The sequence below is a fragment of the Anolis sagrei genome, chromosome Y (genome assembly GCF_037176765.1).
Source record: "Anolis sagrei isolate rAnoSag1 chromosome Y, rAnoSag1.mat, whole genome shotgun sequence".
NCBI lineage: Eukaryota > Metazoa > Chordata > Lepidosauria > Squamata > Dactyloidae > Anolis > Anolis sagrei.
The window spans coordinates 47,256,947-47,279,808 of NC_090035.1; the positions used below are offsets into that span (position 1 = coordinate 47,256,947).

Here is a 22,862-nt window from a genome sequence, read left to right on the forward strand (position 1 = left end):
CCAAAATCTCTGCTTCCCAGCCTCAAGAACGGACAGGTAAGCCTTACTGCTCATTACTTTCATTTTAAATTATGATTATTTTATTTTTCTCCTTATGGCCACCACAATACAAATTAAGGGAGAAAGAAACAATAAGAACGTCGATATGGGGGTCTACTACAGACCTTCAAGCCAGACTGAGGACCTGGGTGATGTCTTCCTAGAACAGATGACCACAAATTCAGAAAGGAGAGATGTTATAGTAATGGTAGTTTTTGACTATCCAAATATTTGTTGGAAGACAAACTCTGCCAAGAATATCTGGTCCAGCAAATTCCTTGCTTGCCTTGTAGACAAGTTCATGGTCTGGAAGGTGGAAGAGGCAATAAGGGGATCTGCTTTTTCAAGATCTGAGTCTAACCAACAGCGATAACTTGGAAAATTGGGTGGAAGTGGCAGGTCCCTTAGGCCATGAGTGACCATGTTTTTCTAGAGCAGTGGTTCTCAACCTGTGGGTCAATCTGTGGGTTCCCTACAACTCTCAGAAATCCCAGCTAGTTTACCAGGATTTCTGGGAGTTGAAGGCCAAAACATCAGGGGACCCACAGGTTGAGAACCAATATTCTAGAGTTTGTTGTACAGTAAAAAGGAGAAGTCAGGCATAGTCAAGCATGCACTCTTGACAAAAATAGCAAAGTTCCATAAATGTAGGGATCCTATGATTGGGATTCATAGAATGACTCCTGACCTTTCTGCTTCTATATGATATTTTCCTCCAAGGATCTCATCCTATGTTTGGAAAATGATCTACTTTGAGGCATCCCCTGTGTGTTTGCCCTCCGAGAAAGTTTACCCAGAGGTGTCCAAGAAAACCTCTTCTTCCCTCATATGTTGGCCACCAACTTGCTCTTGCTGTAAGTATAGTTGCCCATATCCCATGGCAAGATGGCAAATATACCACAGTTGTTGCAGGTGATTTACATGAACTTCCTCACCATCCATTTTAAGCAGTCTGGAGTAGGGAATGAAACAAAACTCTAGCTCTATTGTTCAAAACACCTTTCTTCACTTCATTCCTAGTTGCCTTGCTCCAGGAACAGGTGCTTTACCTACATAAATAGCTAATGGCAGATAGCTCATCAATAATCACTGGTGTAATTTTACTTGGTCTTCAACCTTCTTTATGTGGCTAAACTAGAACTTCCAGGATCCCATAGCATTAAGTTGGAATAATGTCAAATTACGTGCATTAATTCAACAGTGTACTCAAATCTCAGGTTGGAACCTGACTTAATGGCAAGAATTAAGCACAGTATGCTATGTTTATATGAACCTTCCTTGTTTGGTTATCTCTGGGGAAACTATATTGGGGGTAAATGTTTGTTTTATTTAGCCCTTTCCCCAACTTGCACAAGGTGGGTGAAAATTAGCCAAATCATTGCACATTGCTGCATTTTTCTGTTGATTTGGATGATGTTTAAGCAATGTTTTTCTGATTTTTTAAAAAAATCAATGTGAATTTGTTTTAATTGGCTTCGGGAGGTGATTTTTGCCGTGCTTGGAGAAAGCTGGCCTATCAAATCCAGGGAAGTCATGTTCCCTGGATTTGATAGGCCAGCTTTCTCCAAGCATGGCAAGTCATGTTACCCCTCTAGTCTGCCTTGATCAGACCACACCTGGAATACTGTGTCCAGTTCTGGGCTCCGCAATTTAAGGGAAATGTTGACTAACTGGAATGTTTTCAGAGTATGGCAACTAAAATGATCAAGGGTCTGGAGAACAAGCCATATGAGGAGCAGCTTAAACAGCTGGGCCTGTTTAGCCTGAGAGGAGACATGTTGAAGGCCAGGGCCATTAATAAATATGTGAGGGAAAGTCATAGGAGGGAGCAAGCTTGTTTTCTGCTGCCCTGGAGATTAGGATGCAGAACAATGGCTTCAAACTACAGAAAAGGGGATTCCATCTGAACATTAGGAAGAACTTCCTGACTGTGAGAGCGGTTCAGCAGTGGAATTTTCTGCCCTGCAGTGTGATGGAGACTTTTTCCTTGTAAGCTTTTAAACAGAGGCTGAATGGTCATCAAAGGGGTGCTTTGAATACGATTTTCCTGCTTCTTGGTAGTTTGGACCAAATTATTCATCCAGTCTCTTAATAATGTACTCAAGAGCTATGATATTTGCTTTCATTCCTGTAATGTTTGCTTTATGTTTCATTCATTCCTGTAATTTTTGTTTTATGTTTTAGTTTTAATGTTTTAATTTTAGGGTTTTAACATTTACTGAAAGCCACCTGGGATGCTTTAGTGCTGAAAGAGAGCATACCGCTATTTTAAAATTACCAAGTAACAAATATTCCTCTCGGATCAAAAATCAATTGAATAGATGAGTTTGATGCCCAAGATTTCAACACAGAAGATTCTAACCAAATGTTCCTCAGGCCAGTATCATTCTTCTGCACATTCACTTAAGTCAGGGTACTGAGCATCTAAAACAATAGTTCCTTCTCGTGGTCTCTGTGGAATGCACACATATGGTACTATGGTGCCTTTGTGCAGCAGGTTCGGAAAGGTTTACAAATAATTAACTTGAGTATGGCCCCGCACCTTCCCTCCTGACCACGTGTCCCACACCAGTTCCCTTTTTTCCGCCACAGAAGCAGCACATTTGGAAACTCTCTCTCTCTCTCTCTCTCTCTCCTGTGTTTTTTCTCTCCTTGGTTTTTTTCTCTCCCTCTCTCTTCTTCTCCCTTCCACCCTGAGTCCTTATGGCTTCGGGGTTTAAGCGGTGCACGGAGTGCGGGGGAAACTTCCCCAACTCCAGTGCCCATGACCGGTGCATTGACATGTGGCATCAGGGGACCCCTGTCAGTCCAGGGCCCAATCCATCCACCATTCTCCTGGAGGCCGGGCCTATGTGTATGCACCCATTCTGGTGCCTGAGCACCCTCCAGCTGCTCCTCCTGCCTGCCCATCTTTCACCCAGGCCTCTTTCCTCCAGGCACTCCTTGAGGCTTACCCTGATGAGGTTGCTCCCCAGGACCTCGCCTTGTGTTCCGGTTCACACTCCTCCGTACCACCCCAGGACCCCTCGGTGACTGCTCACCCACCACCGGCCTCAGACACTGCCAACCTGGGAGCCTTGCTTGCTCGCCTCTCGAGAGCGCTCCAGGTCCCCATGGTTATGCCTCGGCAGCCAGTAGAGGATTTCCTTTTCCCTTCGGACGAGCAGCAACAAGCGCCTCTACCGTCAGCAGTCCTTCCTGGGATCCCTTACCTCCTTCAGCTTATGAAGACCCCTGACCTCCCACCGCCCTCCGTTAACCCGGTATCCCGAAGGAAAGATCTCCTTTACAAGATTGACTTGACTACCTCTCCCTGGATTGCGCGGCCTCCTCCATCTAACATGGTGGTTGCTGACATGACCCCAGGGAAGTGCTTCAAACCCCACAGCACTCCTTCCGACAAGGAGGACAGGAAGGTAGATTCCATGGGAAGGAAGGTCCACACGAGCGTGGCCTTTTTTTCTCACCTGGCCCATTACGAAGCATACTTTGAGGCCTACCAGACCTACCTCTAGAAGCTTATAACCACCTACATTCCTTATCTTCCGGATGATCGGCGCCCGCTCGCCGACGCTATCCTCCACGAGGCTCTGATGCTCTCCCGAGCACAGAAAGACGTGGCTGCCTCTTCGCCACCTCTACAGCCATCCGCTGTCATGCCTGGCTGCGCGCTTCCATGCTCTCGGCGGAGGGCAGGGCACTGGTGTAAAATCTGCCACTCCATGATGCCGGCCTCTTCAACCCAGACACTAACACCTAGCTGAAGGAAACCCATGAGGTCCGACAGGCAGCCCATACCTTTGCCTATGCAACTCAGAGGGGGGCCCGCCCTACAGATCAGTGGACTCCCTCTATGGCCTACAATCGTAGGCCCTATCCATCGGGCAACTGCCCTTTTCCCCAGACACCTCTCACCCAACTCTCCAAACAGCAGCAGTCTCCCCCCCCCCCAGCATGGCAAGCCCTGCTTTCAGGGGAGGGGCTGGCCCCACCCCCTTCCCCTGCATCCATCCCTGTCCCTTCTTGGGATCCCTTCCCGTTGTGGCACAATGTTGCCCCTTTATTTTTGTTGGATTTTCAAAGACTTGAACGGCATCAACTTGTGCCCGGGGTGCATTTTCAGTTTGGGTCGCGCTTAGCGCCCTTTTTCCTGGCCTGGCAGGCCATAACCACAGATCAGTGGGTTCTGGAGGTAGTCAGGTGGGGCTACTCCATTGATTTTGTTTCCTTTCTGCCTACAGGGTCTGTTCTACCCACTCACCCCTCCCAGGGCTTATGGGATCTTCTTTGTTGATGAAGGGAGTGATTGTTCCACTGCACTCTGCTTCCTTTCTCTCAGCCTCCCCCCCCCCCGATACTTTCTAGTTACCAAGAAGGGCGGAGGCCAATGCAACATCCTTGACCTCCACGACCTTAACACCTATGTTTACGCTCCCATTTTTTGGATGGTCATGTTACCCGCCATCCTTCCCCTTATTCCATCACACGCTGGTTTGCCACTATCAATCTCCGTGACGTGTACTTCCACGTCGCCATCACCTCCCCTCAGCACAGGTTCCTCTCCTTCATGATAGGCGACCGGGCATTCTCCTATCGGGTTCTCCCCTTTGGGATTTCAACAGCGCCAAGGGTCTTTACCAAGTGCATAGCCGCAGTTGCAGTCTTCCTGCGCACTCACAGTCACTGTGTTTCCATACATAGATGAATGGCTCCTCCTGGCTTGCTCCCGCGACTCCCTCCTTAATGATATTCACTTAACTCTCTCAACCCTGCAGAACCTCAGCCTAGTGGTGAACCACATGAAATCGCGGCTCACCCCCGTGTGGAACATCCAGTTCATTGGGGCGGTACTCAATTCCACCACCTGCATCCTCTTCCTCCCCGAAGACCGTTTCAGAGCACTCCAGGTGGCTGTCCTCCACCTCCTGTCAGTCCCTGTGTCTCATATCCAGTCCATCCTGGGACACATGGCTTCAATGACAGCCATCACCCCTTTCGCCCCTCTTCACATATGTCCCCTCCAGGTCTGGTTCCTTTGTCACTTCGACCACCTCCGGGATGATCCACGGGCCGGCTTGATCCTCCCAAGATGCGTCCACCACTCCCTTCACTGGTGGCTTTCCTGCTCAATGCTGGCATGCCCTTCCGCCCCCAGGACCCCTTCCGCATGCTCACCACCGATGCCTCCCTCACGGGCTGGGGAGCCCACACAGGTCGCCACTCGACCCATGGGATCTGGTTTCCAGCCTAACGGCAGTACCATATCAATAGCATGGAGATGCTCGCCCCCTTCAAAGCCCTTAAGACCTTCCGGGACCTTCTTTCCCACCACACCATACAAGTCTGTACAGAGACACCATCATCATGTGGTATCTCAACAAGCAGGGCGGCACGTGGTCCCTCTCCCTCCTCACCCTCACCCTCTCCATCTGGCACTCGTGTATCGCCAATGACATCTCCAATGACATCTCCATGTTCCCGGCCGCTCCAATGCTCGGGCTGAGCTTCTCAGCAGGTCTTCCTCGGCTGGACACGAATGGTCTCTTCACCCAGACGTCATTACGTCCCTCTTCCGCCTCTGGGGTGTTCCGGCAATAGACCTCTTTGCCACGAAGGACAACATGAAGTGCGCTCTTTTCTGCACTCGGGGGGCGATGCTGGTGGACTCCGATTGCCTCGGCGACACCTTCTTCCGGTAGACAGGGCCCCAGCTTTATCTCTTCCCGCCCATCCCACTCCTCTCGAGAGTGATCTCCAAACTCTACTACGATGGCGCCGATGCCATCGTGGTGATGCCTTGGTGGCCTCACCAGCCCTGGTTCCCTCTTCTGTCCCACATGGCGGCCGGTCACCACCGCTCCCTCCCAGGTCGGCTGGACCTTCTGACCACCGAGCATGGAACGATTCGCCACCCAGACGTCAACTGGCTCCACTTCACCGCCTGGTAGATTCGACCGCGGAACTCTCCATCGCTGTCCGGGGCATTCTAGCTGTGTTTTCTGATGGTCTTTGGCGACTCCTTTGACACCCCCTCATGACCTCCCCCAGGGTACCAACACCCAGATTCAGAAACCAGAAGCCAGAAAATTTATTTTGGCATGTAGTCGGGATCATCACTCAAGCATCTCTGCTTTCCTAGCGATAAAAAGGCAATTTTTAAAAATCCAAAGTTGCTGTCAATATTCTGATCTTTTATATTTATTCTAACATTAGAGGTACTACTTGACAAAATAAGAGAAGATGATGAGCAAGAATCCAAAAACAAGACTATAAATTAAGAGCATATGTGGATGATATCATATGTATAATAGAAGAACCGGAGAAAAATTTAGGAAATTGGATAAAGACAATAAAAAAATTTGGAGAAATTGCGGGCTTTAAATTGAACTTAGAAAAAACTAAAGCATTGAGAAAGAATATTACAAAAAAGAGCAAGAGAGAATAAAAGGAAGATGGAACATTCAGATTGTACCTAAACTAAAATATCTAGGAATAATATTGACAACAAAAAATCTACAACTGCTACAGAATAATTATATAGAAAGTTGGAAAATCATAAAAAAGGAATTAGATAATTGGAAAAATTTAAACTTGTCACTCTTAGGAAGGATCGCAAGTGTGAAAATGAAAATACTACCAAAAATTATCTTTCTTTTTCAAAACCTACCTATAATAAGAAATCAAAATTTATTAAAAGATAGGAATAGAGATATGATGAAATATATTTGGCAGGGGAAGAGACCGAGAATAAATTTCAAAAACATGACTGAAGAAACAAAAAGGGGAGGGCTAGCAACACCAGACCTAAAATTATATTTCGAGGCCTGCGCATTAATGTGGTCAAAAGATTGGGCAGAACAAAAAGAAGAGAAATTACTAAATCTGGAAGGAGTAGATCTGAGAACAGATTGGCATCATTATTTGTGATATGAAGGTTCAAAGAAAGAAAAGAAATTCGGCAATCACTTTGTCAGATCAGCTGTTATAAAAATTTGGCAAAAATATAAAAACAAAATAAATAAGAAAACCCCATTATGGATATCCCCATTAGAGGCCACACAAAGAAGAGAAATGGGCTGGAATAATTGGCCAAAATATAAAAAATTACTAAAGAAAGAAAGAGGTATGACTATAATGAAAACACAACAGGAAATGAACATGATAGACAAAAAAATCTCTTGGTATCAATATAGACAAGTAAAAGAATGCTTTAAAATAGTCAAGGAAAGAGGTTTTCAAGAACATGATACCTTTTGGGACACTATACTAAATACAGAAAGAAAAGTGATAACAAAGATTTACAAAAAATTACTGGAATGGAACGTAGAACCAGAAGGAGAAAAAAATTATACGAGAAGATGGACAGAAAATATGGGAAAAACAATTTTAAAAGAAAATTGGAAAGAAATATGGAAAACAAAAATCAAATATACACAAGCAAAAGACCTTAAAGAAAATTCGATTAAAGTCGCACATAGATGGTACATGACACCCCAGAAACTTGGAAAATGTTATAAAAATATAAATACTAAATGTTGGAAGTGTGAAAAAATATAGAAGGAACGTATTTCCACATGTAGTGGTCGGGCACCAAGGCTAGGATATATTGGAGAAAAATACAGAAGAAATTACAGGAAATATTAAATATGAAAATCCCATTTGAACCAGAAATATTTTTACTAGGAATAACAGACCAAAAAATGGAGAAAAATACAGATAAAATCCTCTTTCTGTTAAATACAGCAGCGAGAATATGCTATGCGAAATTGTGGAAAAAAGAAGCTATACCAGAAATTAGTGATTGGATAGAAAAAGTGGTAGACATTAAAAATATGGACATATCTAATAACAAAAAATAAAGGGACCCCAATAAAAGAGACCGACTGAACAAAAGTAACTAATTATTTGAAACAAAGAAATGGACATATAATAACATGAAGGGAAGAGAAAACAAGACTGAAGAATAAGAGAAGAAAGAAAGAAGAGGAAAAAACCACCAGGAAGATACTCAGGAAGTCAACAAAGGAGTCACAACAATCTGCTCCTATTTTTATCTCTCTTTTTTTTTCTTTCCTTCTTTCCTCTATTTTCTTTATTATTATTTCATAATTATTATTATTTCTTCTTACAATTTTTTTGTTTCTCTTTCTCTCTTTTTAGCACTATTCTTTATCTGCACAAAATGAATTTTTTTCTCAATAAAGATGATTTTAAAAAAATATTCTGGTCTTTTATTACACCTTAAATCTGTTGCCTATCTATGATGGGTGTCTCAAGCTGCCAAATGCAAGGCTCAGGAGCCTATGGGCACCAGGACTAAAAACTTTGACCTGGCAGATTGAGATGAGATCTTCCTTGCATGATTCATGTATCCAGTCTTGGCCTGAAAACGAGAAGCTGCATTCTCCCGAGAGGAGAAATTGATGGCTGACATCTCTTGAGATCCAGAGGGTCATGTTGCTTCTTTGCATATTTCAAAGGGTTCTCAAGTCGGTCAGCCTAATGGGAATATCACTTTACATGGCCTCTTCTCAGGGAACTCCTGTGTCACGCTTCTTACATCAATAAAGCATTCCTTAAAACCTTAGCCCCTTTATCTCATTACAAGTATTTGTCAGTTAATATCTTAGATCAGTGGGGGTTTTTAACGACACACTGAAAACAATCTCCAAGTTGTTATTTTGTACACATTTTTGTAAATTATTCATTATTTGAAGATGGTAAAATCCCAGCAAAGATGTCTTCATGTGACGGTGCGAGTGGCACCGTTAGTTGTAAGATTTAAACTGTTGTATCATGCTTAATCCTGCCCCTTTTTACCCTGCTTATGTATAGTTGTATGGATTGGTTGCTTGTAGCTGTCAATCAGTACTGTTTGACTCCACCTCTTCCTGCAGGAGGGGAGAGCTTCCTTTTTTCTTTTCATTCTGCCATCAGAGTTCATACCACATGGACGTGAGTAAAAGACTTGATTCCAAAGGACCCTGATTTAAGTTACCTCTTAGCACCAGTTCTGAGGTTTTTTACCCTTGGGACTCATACTTTATGTCCAGATTGTCCTGGACAATTATTGAGGAGACCCAAGCGCCTTCAAGCCGGTTCTTTTGGCACCAAAGGAAGATCCTGAATCTTCAAAACATAGGCCATGTGAACTGGGGTTGTGGTTCACAACCATTGAGGAAAGAGGAAACTTGGTGAGGCTTCTCAGCTTCAAACCCCTTGGACTCAGGGCTAATTGAGATTGCAATGTATGCCTTCCTTCACCCCTCTAAAGTTTTCCAGCTCATTACTTTGAAGAAATGACTTTGTGATAAATAAAACTTATTTTGAGCTATTTACAGCGTTTTGGTTTTTTGGGAGTTCCAGTATCCTATAGGAAGGCAAGAAGCAATCCCCTGGGGGGAAAGATGCCACGTCCATCCCTCCTTTATTGAGAATAATAGCCCCCAGGCGCGATGGCACACTTCATATTTCCTGTTTTTATGTACTTTGAAGCAAATGCCAACTTATGACCACTTTTCCCAGGTTTATTTCAGCAGAATATATTTTAAGAGGTTTGCCATTGCCTTCTTTTGAGGCTGAGAGAGTGAGACTTGCCCAGAGTTTCCCCAGTGGGTTCCATAGTCTCCCAGTCATAGTCCATCATCAAAGCACTGGTCTCCCAGTCAAATCCTGGTCCCCCAGAGCCGTAGCCAATCATTCAAAGCCCTTCGTTACAGTGGTTCTACCTTCATGTGTTTCATGGATTTTTCAGCTCTTTATTCTACTTTAGATATAAGAATCATCAGAAGAAAAGTGCTTACTTCGCTCTGCTCTCTTCTGCCCTCTTCTTATACACCTAACGTCAAGGAAATGTTATGGTTTGTTTATAAAACTCAGTTTCTTGTGGTATCTAAATCAAGAAACAACATGCATATTGCTTACAAACCAAGGTAGCATCCTGATGCTTTGATGTGTATGTACAACCGAATGGGCCTTTTTCTTTATACCACATATATTCATGCCATCCCATTATCTATTTCCCCGGCTTTCAAAAGAAAAAAAAATGTCTGTGTTGTCGAAGGCTGAAATCACTGAGTTGCTGTGAGTTTTCTGGGATGTATGGCCATGATTAAGAAAGAATGTCTGTTTGCTATACAGGTTTGCAAAGCTGCCTTAGATCCCCAGACCAAGGCTAGCTTACCTTTCCTTGAAATGTGCCAGTGTGCACCATAGATCAACATCTTAACCAGGATCAGTCCATTTTGCTGCCTGAGGCAGAGCAGTTTCTATGTCCCCAAAACCAAGCAAATTATTTTAGCACTCAGAGCTTGCAATGTATTTCAAGAAAAATATAACAATAATAAATAAGATAACTACTAGTTTTCTGTGTTTGCATTCATACTCAGCTCATCAGCTGATAGGGCCCATTTACCACAACATTTCCTTCAGTTTTTCTGAGTGGCCACCTCAAATCTGGCTGTCGTTTTTTGTTTTTGTTTTTTTTTTAAAAAAGAAATGCCTTGAGTAGAACATAATTTCATTTGATTATCTATGCTGGACAATAGACCTCATCAGGTCCATAATATTTTTTCCTGCCTGTCAGCAACAGCGCAATAAACAATGACAGAGATCTACAGGCGCCATCAATGCTCAGTCTTTGTTTCTGCTAGTAATTTCTGGCACTGTCTGATGATATGAGGAGGCAAACTCTGACATTTGAGCACTGAAAAAAATCCCATTGTGAACAAGGCTACGTATGAAAATAATTCAAGACCATTGGATGCTGTTGGTGGCCTCTCAAATCCATATCCTTGAATAAAACTGATTATCTTGATCCATCACAGTCTGGTTTTAGGCCTGGTCACAGAACGGAGATAGCTTTGGTCGCCTTGGTGGATGACCTCTGCAGAGAGCTGAACAGGGGGATTGTGTCCATGTTGGTTCTCTTAGATATCTCAGCGGTTTTCGATACCATAGAACATGGTATCCTTCTTTTTTAAAAATATCTTTTTATTTAGAATATGTGCTCTTACAGTAGAGCGTGACAGGAAAGTCTAGAATCTTTTTTCCCCAATATATTAAAGAAAGAAAGAAACTTTTTACATGGAAAGTGGGGGAACAATAGTTTAGACAGAAGAGTGAAGGAAAGGAAAGACTAAGGAGCAGGAATAGCCGAGGGGGGGGGGGTAAGGGGGAATGAGGGATTACCGAAGTGACCAGAGAGTTGGTCACTGACGAAATGAAGCACAAAATGAATAAATTCTGACCAGGATTCCCAAGTCAGAATTTATTCTCTTCTTCTTCTTTTCTTCTTTTTCTCTTTTTTTTGATAGAAACTTCTTGGTCTTTTGTCTTTCTTGTCGTATGGACTCTGGTCTTACTTTTTGTCACTATTTATTCATATTGTTTCATTCTTAGAATATTTATTTCCTTATTTTCTCTTTCCACATAATCTAATACTTTGTCCCAATTTGTTACTCTTGATTTAATTCTATTTTGCGACAGCCTTTGCGTTAGTAGGTCCATATTCATTATATCTAAGGTTTTTAATAACCATTGTTCTGTCGAAGGTGTTTCATTTTTCTTCCAATATTGCGCCAGCTTAATTCTTGCTGCTCTGGCTCAATAAAAGAAAATTTTATTTGTGTTTTTGTCGGTATCAAAGTCCATAATACCCAGTAAAAAGTATTCCGGTTTTAGGTCAAATTCAAATTGTAGAATTGTTTCTATTTTTTTGTGGATCTCATAACAATAAGATTTTACTACTTTAAACCTCCACCACATGTGGATAAAGTCACCTTTTTTTTTGCAACACTTCCAACACATTCCTTCTTTTCTTCCTTTATTAAACGAGTAAACTTTGCTATTTGGGCTGGAGTTAAATACCCCCTGTGGTATTTTAACCAATTTTCTCTAAGTTCAGTAGAGTATGTATATTTTAGTTTTCTCCACCATGTCTCTTCCCATTCTGAGAAGCTGATAGAACGGCCTGTCTTTTGCCTTCTTTACCATTGATTCTTTTACCTGTTCCCTTTCCGTTGTCCAAAATAACAGTTTCTGATATATTTTCCTAATTAATTTAGTCTCTGTTTTCAATATTTTATCCCAAAAAATTTCCTCCAGTTCAAATCTAATTTTATGTCCTTTTTGAAATTTTCTTTAATTTCAAAGTAATGGAACCAGGAAATGGTCGGATCGATTTGTTTAATTTCATCTTGTGATTTTCGTGAGATACCTTGGTCTTTCCTTTTTATTAATTGATTGTATGTAAACCATTTTTCTCTTGGAATCGCTCTTCTGTGTTCTGCTTCGATTGGAGAAAACCAAAGCGGGATTCAGTGGTAAAACCTTTCCTTATATTTATTCCAAGTTCTAATAAGAGTGGATCTGATGAAATGGTTATTAAACTTTCTTTCTGACTTTGCTTTCTCTCACCATAGATATCTGTGCCAATCTAGAGCCAAGTCATGGCCTTCCAGTGCTAGAAGTTTCCTTTTTTCTAGAGTTGCCCAGTCTTTGACCCAACACAGGGCTGCCGATTCGTAGTAAATTTGCAAATCTGGGAGGCCCAGACCACCTCTTTTCTTGTTGTCACAAAGATTTACCAGACTAATCCTGTGCTTCCCCACCTTCCAAATAAATTTTGCTATATCCTTGTGCCAGGATTTAAAAATGGACATTTTAACTATGGGCAGGGTTTGCAACTGATGTAACACCTCAGGCAGCACATTCATTTTTATTGCGCCGATTCTTCCCAAAAGGGAAAGATTAAAGGATTCCCATTTTTTAAACTTTTTTTTATTTCAGTCCATTTCTTCTGGTAATTATTTTTTAAGAGCTGAATGTTATTTGGAGTTATTATGATTCCCAGATATCTTACCTTAGTGGTGATTTTGATTCCAACTTGCTTTTGTAGTATTTCTTTCCTTTCTTTATTTATATTTTTTGTTAAAATTTGTGTTTTTTCCCTGTTTATTTTCAATCCTGCAATTTCTCCGTAGGTCTCTATCTCTTTCAACCACTTTTCTATACTTTCTAGCGGCTCTTCAATTATGCACACTAAGTCATCCGTGAAGGTGCGGATTTTGTATGAGAATTTATTTGTTCTTAAACTTTTCAATTCCTTGTTTTCTCTTATGCTTGTCAGGAGTAGTTCTAGTGTTAAGATAAACAAAAGAGAAGAAAATGGGCATCCCTGCCTCGTTCCCTTATTTCGATGTTACTTGACGTCTGACCGTTAACTTTAATTTTAGCGTTTTGTTTAGAATATATGGCGTCTATCGCCATGATGAATCAATAGCCTGCATCCATTTCTTTTAGTACCGCTTTGATTAGGTTCCAATTAACGTTATCAAACGCCTTTTCGGCATCTATAAACAGGAAAGCTGCCTCCTTTTGAATGTTCTTGTATTAATATTCTAGTGCATTTAATATCGTTCTGATGTCTCTTATTTGTCTTTTGGGTAAAAACCTGGTTTGTTCTTCCTCAATCCTTTCGTTTAATAACTCCTTTAATCGTGTGGCCAAAATACTACTGAAAATTTTATAATCTATGTTTAAGAGGGAAATAGGTCGATAATTTTTTACCTGTGTGCCGTCTGTTCTTTCCTTGTGTAACATAGTTAGAGTCGCTGATCTCCAAGTCTCTGGAATTATGCCTGTATCCAAAAACTTATTCATTACTTTTTGTAAGGGGTTTATTAAGTTATTCTGAAATGTCTTGTAGTACAAGGGTGAAAAGCCGTCAGGGCCCGGTGCTTTGTTTGTTGGTATATTTTGTATCGTCTTTCTAATTTCATCTATTGTGATTTTTTTAAATTTAATCTCGCTCCCTGGGCCTCTGACAGTCTTATTATGTTCTGATTTCCTACAAACTGTACTACCTTTTCCTCAGGGATGTTGTCAGCCTTATACAATTTGCTGTAGAACTCTTCAAATCTTTTCATAATCTCGCTTGTATTGTAAACATTTCTGTCACCCTCTTCTATTTTAGTTATATATCTTGAAGCTTTCCTTGTTGCTAGTTTTCTGGCCAACCATTTCCCCACTTTATTAGCATTTTCAAAATGGTTCTGTTTGACATATTTTAATTTCTTTTCCATCTCTTCAAGGTTAAGTGTGTGCATCCCTGTTTTTCCCCTGACCTATTTCCCCTCTTATTAAGGATTCATTCAATCTCCAATTGAATGATCTAGCTTCCCTTTCCTCTATTACTATTTCTATCGGGGCGTGGTCAGGTGTCACCATTGGAAGTATATTAGTTTTAGTTATTTTTGTTGTCATTGTATCCTTCTGAGGCGTCTCTCCAGAATTGGGGGCATTGTTTTGTTCCACTCCTTTCTGGAGGACACCTGCTCAGATCCCTGGACTTTGACCTATGGAGTCCTATAAGGTTCCATTCTATCCTCCATGCTTTTTAATATCTACATGATACTGCTGGGAGAGATGATCTGGGGTTTGGTGCCATCTGAACACAGATAACATACAACTCTCCTGCTTCTTTCCACCTTACTCCAAGGTAGCGCACCCCCCCCCCCCAAGATCCTGGACCAGTGCTCAACAGGGTTCCGCTCCACATGAGGATACAGGTCCGCACTCTGGGACTCTTCCTGGATTCAGCACTGACACTTGAAACCCAGGTGTCGGTTGTGGCTGGGAGGGCCTTTGCACAGTTAAAGCTTGTGCGCCAGCTGCGGCCATACCTTAAGAAGTCGGAACTGGCCAAGATGGTCCATGCCTTAGTTACATCAAGATTAGATTACTGTAATGCACTCTACGTGGGGCTGCCTTTGAAGATGATTCGGAAACTGCAATTGGTGCAAAGGTTGGCGGCTAGACTACTAACTGGAGCTGGCTATAGGGAGCACACAATGCCCCTATTAAAGCAGCTGCATTGACTGCCAATACGTTTCCAGTCTCAATTTAAAATGGAGGTTATCACCTATAAAGCTGTGAGTGGTTCAGTACCTGCCTATCTTTGTGACTGCATTCTCCCCTGTGAACCTGCTCGAGTGTTAAGATCTCCTGGAGAGGCCCTCCTCTCACCACTGTCACAAGCATGGTTGCCCCCACCACCGCTTTGGAACGCCCTCTCCAGGGAGAATAGGCAGGCCCCTACACTGTCCTTCTTCCGTAGGAATCTGAAGACTTGAATGTTTAATATCTAGTCCTAATGGTCCACAATCAATGACACAGCACTGCTCTTTCATCCCATGCCCTGTTCCTTAGCTAAAATTTGCATTATCCTATTCCCTTGTCTTGTTTACAGTTTGGCCATGTCTTACAGTAGTTGTCACCATAGGTCATTGGGTGTTGTTCTGAGTTTAAAATTGCTGTTTTTAATATGCTATAGGTTTTACTTTGCATTGTACTGTGTGTTTATTTTATGCTTTGTCTTGGCACTTTGTGCAATATGTTAGCCACCCCAAAATCCCTTCAGGGAGATGGAGGTGGGGTACAAAAATAAAGCTGTTGTTGTTGTTGTTGTTGTTATTATGCTGCTGAAAATTCAAATAAATAAATAAGGTTAAAACCCACGACGTGCTAGATTTTATGACTTTTCTAAAATCTCATCATTTCTGGGAACAGATATAATCTAATCCTTCATGGCTTGTGCCATTTAAGACACTAAGTTTTTGTTCACAACTAGAAAACTAGCTGTAATTATTTGAAATTTTGTAGAGTTTCCTATTGTCATTCAATATGATATGAAAGTAGCCATAAAATCACACAGTTGTGTGCATTACAAAACCTTCCACTGTGATACTGGACATGTGTGGAGAGCAGAAATGTGGTTAGCCCAGATTTTAATATTTTAATATTTTTTAAAAATTAATTGGAGGGGTATTCAGTTGATTTGTTTGAGTAACATGACATGTCTCTGTTCTTGAAGTGTAAACGCTTACACATTCCTGTCTCTTGAAAGTGATGATTCTTTACTATTTTTCAATGTTCTCATGTCCATTTGGAAGTCCTCTCATCATCTCTAGCTTCCAATTTATGATTATCATCCATATAGTCCAAACAGGCACATTTAGCATCAACAACCCAATTGAGCACTCTTAGTTACTAGAATTTCAGGATATTTCCCGGGGGACACTGCACAGCTTAGAAATCTTTCAGTCTATTCTGTTAATACAAAGTATATGTTCTTCCCCTGGAGAGGAGCATAGAATTATTGTCTAGCAACATAACTCATAGTTAATACTTGATATCTTTAATACAGTTTAGTCTTAATATGTTCCTCCACTGCAACAGAACAGCTGTCAGAGATTGGAGGCTGTCTTAAATATCTTACCTTTGTGTCTATGGGGAAAGCTTTTATGCCAAAACTTGCCACTCTGTGGCATTACATCCACCTATCAGAATAGTTAATAATAATAATAATAATCATCATCATCATCATCATGTTTATTTATATTCCACTTTATCTTCCCAGAGCAGATTACAGCACACATCTGAGGCAAACATTCGATGCTTTTTACACACAGTGAACAATGACATACAACACAAGCAAAGGTAAACACCTTCCCTTTTTTCCATCTCTGGTGTCTGGAGGTAATGCTCAACTGCGGCCATGGGGAGGTGCTCTTGTTTGGAGATGTCCATGGATGTCTCTGATTGTGTTGCTGGCATGTCTGCATATCTGTGTGGGGTGCCCTTTTACCTTCCTGCCAGGGCAGTACCAATTGATCTACTTGCATTGCATACTTTTGAACTACTAGATTAGCAGAAGCTAGGATTGACAGTCGGAGCTCACCCTGACTCGTGGCCTCAAACTGCCTACCTTCTGGTCAGCAAATGTCCTACAGCTTAGTATTTTTAACCTGCTGTACTACTGCTTCCCCTTATAATTAGTTATAAGCCAATGAGAAATTAGATTTATTTGTCTTGTTTGAAACTAATGGGCCATGATGTTAACTGTCTCTATGCACTGGGCCAAAAAGCATTTGTTCACATCAGAATGTGACTGAACATCTTTGTGTGGCCACAAAAAAACCATCTTTGAGAATATTGAGTGCTCTCCATTATTCCTTGCTACCTATGGGTCCCCTTAACTCAGTTTTCTTTTACAGTCTTTTAGTTATTGTTTTAGACTTTTACGTGGATGTATTGTGCACCATTTGCAGTGAACGCTGCAGAAAATGTTTCAACTGTACTTTTAGGCTGTTTAGGAAGTTTGCAAATGATTTATTATCGGTAAATGTTTAATTTTTATACTTAATGTGCCTATATACTCAAGGTTACATGAAAAAAAATCATGTTGATAGGGGTTATAAGTGGAAATGTTTTTAGGTGTCACTGGTGTATTATTTTTCTCTTATCAGATTTTCCTACTATCCCTTTATTTTTTAATTAAAGGAATACCGAATAACAGATAAACTCAACATTATCACCCAGAAATGTTTGGGGTTTTTTTTACTGTATGAAGACACAAATTACTTTTACTTACTTTTCATTTTCTATTCAACAAGGTTTAGGGCCTTAAATTTTGCAAAATATATACAAAAGCATCCAGCCCATTACATATATCTGTTGCATAAGTTGCTGTTTTAACATAATGTTTTCTCTGGCAGGTTCCTGGAGATCTGAGCCAAACAACTGAAGACCAAAGTTTGTCAGATTTTGAAATGTAAGTCGGTAGAGAATTTGAATTTATTCATTCCTTGTGTTCATACTTCTCTCCAAATCAGGATCACAGAAAGCCTTGCAATTAGAAATACTAATAAAAGGATATTTCACTTGGTTTAAAAATACTTTTAAAGGGGAGGGATTGTGCACATGTCTTTTGAAGTGATTCCATAAATAATGATCCACCAATGAAAATGTCTCATATTGTTGTACATTTCCAGTTTTTTTGGGGTTTTTTTGTCATGTCAGGAGTGTCCTGCTGTGAGAGAATTGGCCGTCTGCAAGGATGTTGCCCAGGGGACGCCTGGATGATTTTGATGTTTTATCATCCTTGTGGGAGGCTTCTCTCATGTCCCCGCATGAGGAGCTGGAGCTGATAGAGGGAGCTCATCCGCCTCTCCCCGGATTCGAACCTGCGACTTGTTGGTCTTCAGTCCTGCAGGCACAGGGCTTTAACCCACTGCACCACCAGGGGCTCCTACATTTCCAGTGCATGCCCATATTTCTCCCTGTAATACAATACAACAGAAACTTATATGAAACACTGTCAACTCACAGCAGCCATTCCCAATAATGACACAGGACTCCAATCCGTAATCAATCAGAAACTTTTACTGCTGGACGCTCGGACACAAAGAAAGCCAGGATTGACTAGCAGCCACCGGTCAACCCTTATATACCCTCCCCCACATTCGAAATCCCCTTTCCCGCCAGCTAAGAGTCCCGCGCAACATTCCCGCCAAATGCCAACTGCTCTCCCCAAGGTCACCAACTGCACAGTTCTTATCAGTGTTGCATGTCAGGATCCTGGTTTTTAGCGCCAAAACCAAAGGCCTGGAAACCGGCTCCTGACATGATGTCCTCCTCCTCTTCTTCTTCCTGGAATAGAAATACATGTCACTACTACATTCCTTCTTCATCTAGTGATCCTTGGTACTTTTTCAACAAGCTACAATGGAATGTTGTGTGTACCTTCCCCAAAACCTTTGACAGTTGCAATTTATACGTGACATCATTGATTTTATTGGATATTCTAAATGGGCCAATATACCGATGGGATAATTTTCTGGACGGGGCATCCAGCTTGAGATTTTTGGTGCTCAGCCATACCAAATCCCCCTCCTCCAACTTGTCCCCTTCCCTTCTCTTACGATCTGCGAATAACTTATACCTCCGTTGGGCTTCCCGGAGTGACTTCACCACCTCCTCCCAACTGGCTTTTACCTTATCTGGCCATCCCTCCTTTCCCCAAGGTTCTTCCTCCTCCCAATTCGGCAGTTTCGGTAAAGGGGCTGCAAAGAGGTATTAACGCCACCGAAATGGGACCACCAAAAACTGTAAGGAACCTCCGACAATGCTAATTAAACTGCCACCATAATGTTTAGAGACGCTGGTATTAAAGTCTCTGTTAGTCTCTGTTTGCGTTGTGAGGTAATTTTGGTAGAGTGGAATGCACCGAACGTAAAATCAATGGAGATGAGGCAGTTTTTAAATTAACAAAGAGAACAAGTTTATTGTTGAACAAAGCTTGTGGTTGCAATATAAAGATGTTCAGCTTGGCATATACTTGATGGTTACAATATGGAGAGGTTATGCTTGGCATATACTTGATGGTTACAATATGACTTGGTAGAGATACAATTCAGCCTTTGATGTTACAACTTTTAAACTCTTGCTCTGGTGAAGGTGTCTATTATTCAGTGTTCCCTGCTGTGAATATTCTCACTGTTTGATCTATACTGGATCAAATAATAGAACTCCAGTCTTCCACCGACTGGCAATCGTACAAAGCCTCTGTTAGTTCTTTTTAACTAAAGAAATCTAACAAAGTTTTACCCTTCAGCTCCCTAGCTGAAGAAATATTCACGAACACTAACTAACACTACACTTCTTCACTGCTCAGAGTCTCTTCCCTGACTCTGCTACTCTCTCAGAGTCCTTATCTGACTCTGCTACTCTCTCTCAGGGTCTCTTCCTCCTGACTGAGTTACTCTCTCAGAGTCCCTATTTGACTCTGCTCTCTCTCAGGGTCTCTTCCTCCTGACTGAAACTTAACTGTCACTTTCAAACCTTTTTCTCTCTAAGCTCCTCCCACCTCCTCTTCTGCCTTGTTTCCATGGCAACATATCTCTCACAGCTGGGCCGCTCCAGCCTCAGGCAACCAATGTAAAACACAAATACAGATTTAAACACATTATAATAAACACTTCTATACAGGGCTATCTCTCTGCCATAAACTATTTCGAACGGGGACTTCCCCGTTGATGCATGACAGGCCCCGTTATATGCAACTTCTGCATATGGAATAAGATCTGCCCAGTCGTTCTGGTAATGATTTGTGTATGTCCTTAGGAACAACCCCAATGTTTGTTGAGTGCGCTCGACCCCCCATTTGTCATGGGATGGAATGCTGAGCTTAGGGTCCTTTCTACTCCCAGCAGCTGCATGAACTTCTCCCAGAATTTTGCTGTAAACTGCACCCCTCGATCACTTATGACTTGATCAGGACACCCATGTAGCCGATATATGTGTTTGATGAAAAGTTCAGTTAACTTTTCTGCGGATGGCAGCTTGGGCAGTGCCACGAAATGCACCTGTTTCGAAAATAAATCTAGCTGTCCAAAATAAAGCACTGTCCAGATGTAGCGTTGGCCCCGGCTATTTGGAAGTTCGCCTACAAAGTCCATAGCGATCACACTTCATGGCTTTGATGGCTCTGCCACCCTCTGTAACAACCCTGCCGGCTTTTGTGTGGGCACTTTATTCCTTGCACATGTGTCACATTGAGATACATACAATTTTGTGTCACCTCTCATCCCGGGCCACCAACATTGCCGTGCTAGTAATTTTAGGGTTTTGGTAACCCCCAAGTGCCCTGCCCCCTTACTGTCGTGGCATCTTATCATCATTTCCCCCCGCAGGCTTCCTGGGATATACACTTTCCAGTTCACTAATCCCAATCCACCCTTCCATTCCACCTTTTCCTTGTTTCCCTCCAGCCACTCATCCTCCTTGTACGCTTGTTTTATCTTCTCCTCCCATCTCCCGTCTTTGCTTTCTACTCCCACAAGCCTCTGGCTGCGTTCCGCCTGTGCCCTGGTCTGCACCGCCATGCCCCACTGTCATTCTGAGAAAATACTTCCCCTTTGGTCTTGCCCCCTCCCTTCATCCTTCGGCATATGTGACAACGTATCTGCCATGACATTTTGCTTCCCCTTGTGGAACTTCTGCTGGAAATCGAATCTGCTGAAGTATTGAGGCCACCTTATTTGTTTAGCTGACAACTTCCGGGGCGAAGAGATATATTGTAGGTTTTTATGGTCGGCCCATACCTCAAAGGGCATGCCGCTTCCCTCTAATAGGTGTCTCCACGTCTCCAAAGCTTTTAATATTGATAGGGCCTGTTTTTCCCACACCGGCCAGTTTCACTCAGCTTTGCTGAACTTTTTCGATATGAACCCACATGGCTTCAACCTACCCTCCGGATCCTTTTGCATCAACGCTGCCCCATAGGCCCAGTCTGATGCGTCACAATGAATTACAAACTGCTTGGTCAGGTTGGGATGGACCAAGATAGGCTCTTCTGTGAACCTGCGTTTCGGTTCCTCGAAAGCTCTCTGGCATTCTACTGACCAATCCAACCTTGCTCCTGGAGACCGCACCCTTACCGTTTCCCCTCTCCCCTTTGTCTTCAGCAATTCAGTGAGGGGTAGCGTCAACTGGGCGAAATCATTTATAAATACCCGATAAAAATTTGCAAACCCCAGGAATGACTGCAACTGCTTGCGTGTCTTAGGAGGCTCCCACCCCTTCACATCCTCCACCTTTGAAGGGTCCATCGCCACCCCTCCCTGGGAGATCCTGTACCCGAGGAAATCTATTTGTTCCTTATTGAATTTGCATTTGGGTAGCTTCACAAACAGCTTTGCCTCCCTCAATTTCTGGAGTACCTCCCTCACCAATTTGACGTGGGATTGTCTATCGTGGCTGAATATTATCACATCATCCACAAAGCAGAACACCCTCCGGTACAATAATGGATGCAGCACCTCGTTGATCATTTGCATAAATGCTCCTCCCGAGCCTTTTGGCCCGAAGGGACACACAGAGTACTTAAAATGGCCCAACGCATAGGAAAAAACAGTTTTCTATCTGTCCTCAGGCCGTATTCGTTACTTGTGGTAGGCCTCAATTAGGTCGATTTTTGTGAACACCCGTGCCTCTGACAGTCTCGACAATAAGTCCTTGGTTAGAGGCAACGGGTAATTGTTGGTTGTGCTCACTGCGTTGAGTCCCCTATAGTCTACACACAACCTCAGTGAGCCGTCCTTCTTGTGCCTAAATAACACGGGGCCCCCCAATGGGGATTCAGACGGTTCTATGAACCCTCGGGCTAAGTTCTTATCTATGTACTTCCTCAGTTCCTCCATCTCCCTTGCCGACATAGGGTATAGTTTACTCCTAGGTAGATTAGTGTCCTTGTTGAGTTCAATCTTTACCTCCACCCTTCTCAGAGGAGGAAGTCGATCTGTCTCCTCATCAAAAACGTCCACAAAGTCCCGATATTCAGGAGGGATCCCCTGCACCCAGTCTGCCATGGTCCCTTCCCCTCTACAGCACTCCCCTTTCTGCGCCTCTTGGAAACTCAGGCTGCCCTTCCTCCAATTGACCTCCGGGTTCACTTCCTTCAACCACGGCATTCCCAATATCACACTATAAGACGCCATTGGGGACACTACAAATGTTATGCCACCTTCCCAACTTCCTATCTTGCACTGCACCTTCTCCACCTCGAACTGCGCCGGAGCCCCGGCTGCTACTGATCCGTCCAGCTGGGAAAATGCTATAGGGGCTGGCAAGGCTGTCTTCTCATATTTCAGCTCGTCTGCTAACTCTGGGGCCATGATATTCCTGGAGCATCCGCAATCCAGGAGGGCTTTGCAACTAGCCCACTTACCCTCCCCTTCTAGCCTTATCGGGAACACCAGCATTCCTAGGCTGTGACTCACCAGATCTCCCACTGGGGCCCCGTGAGGGATGCTCTCTTCTGCTCTCTTCCCAGCAGCCAGTTTAGGCTTGGGCTGAGGGGGTTCCCCCTCTTTGCACTGCCAACAACTCGCAGCCCTATGCCCCAAACGACCTCATACAAAACATCCGCTCCTCTGCCCCTTGGATCCTCTGGCTGGTTCCTTCCCGGTCGGGCCTCTCTC

At 42.8% G+C, this 22,862-nt stretch overlaps 1 pseudogene; it reads left to right on the forward strand.

Annotated features, from left to right (window-relative positions):
• Positions 1-22,862, forward strand: part of LOC137095617 (sorting nexin-29-like) — a 177,057-nt pseudogene that overhangs the window by 143,247 nt on the left and 10,948 nt on the right.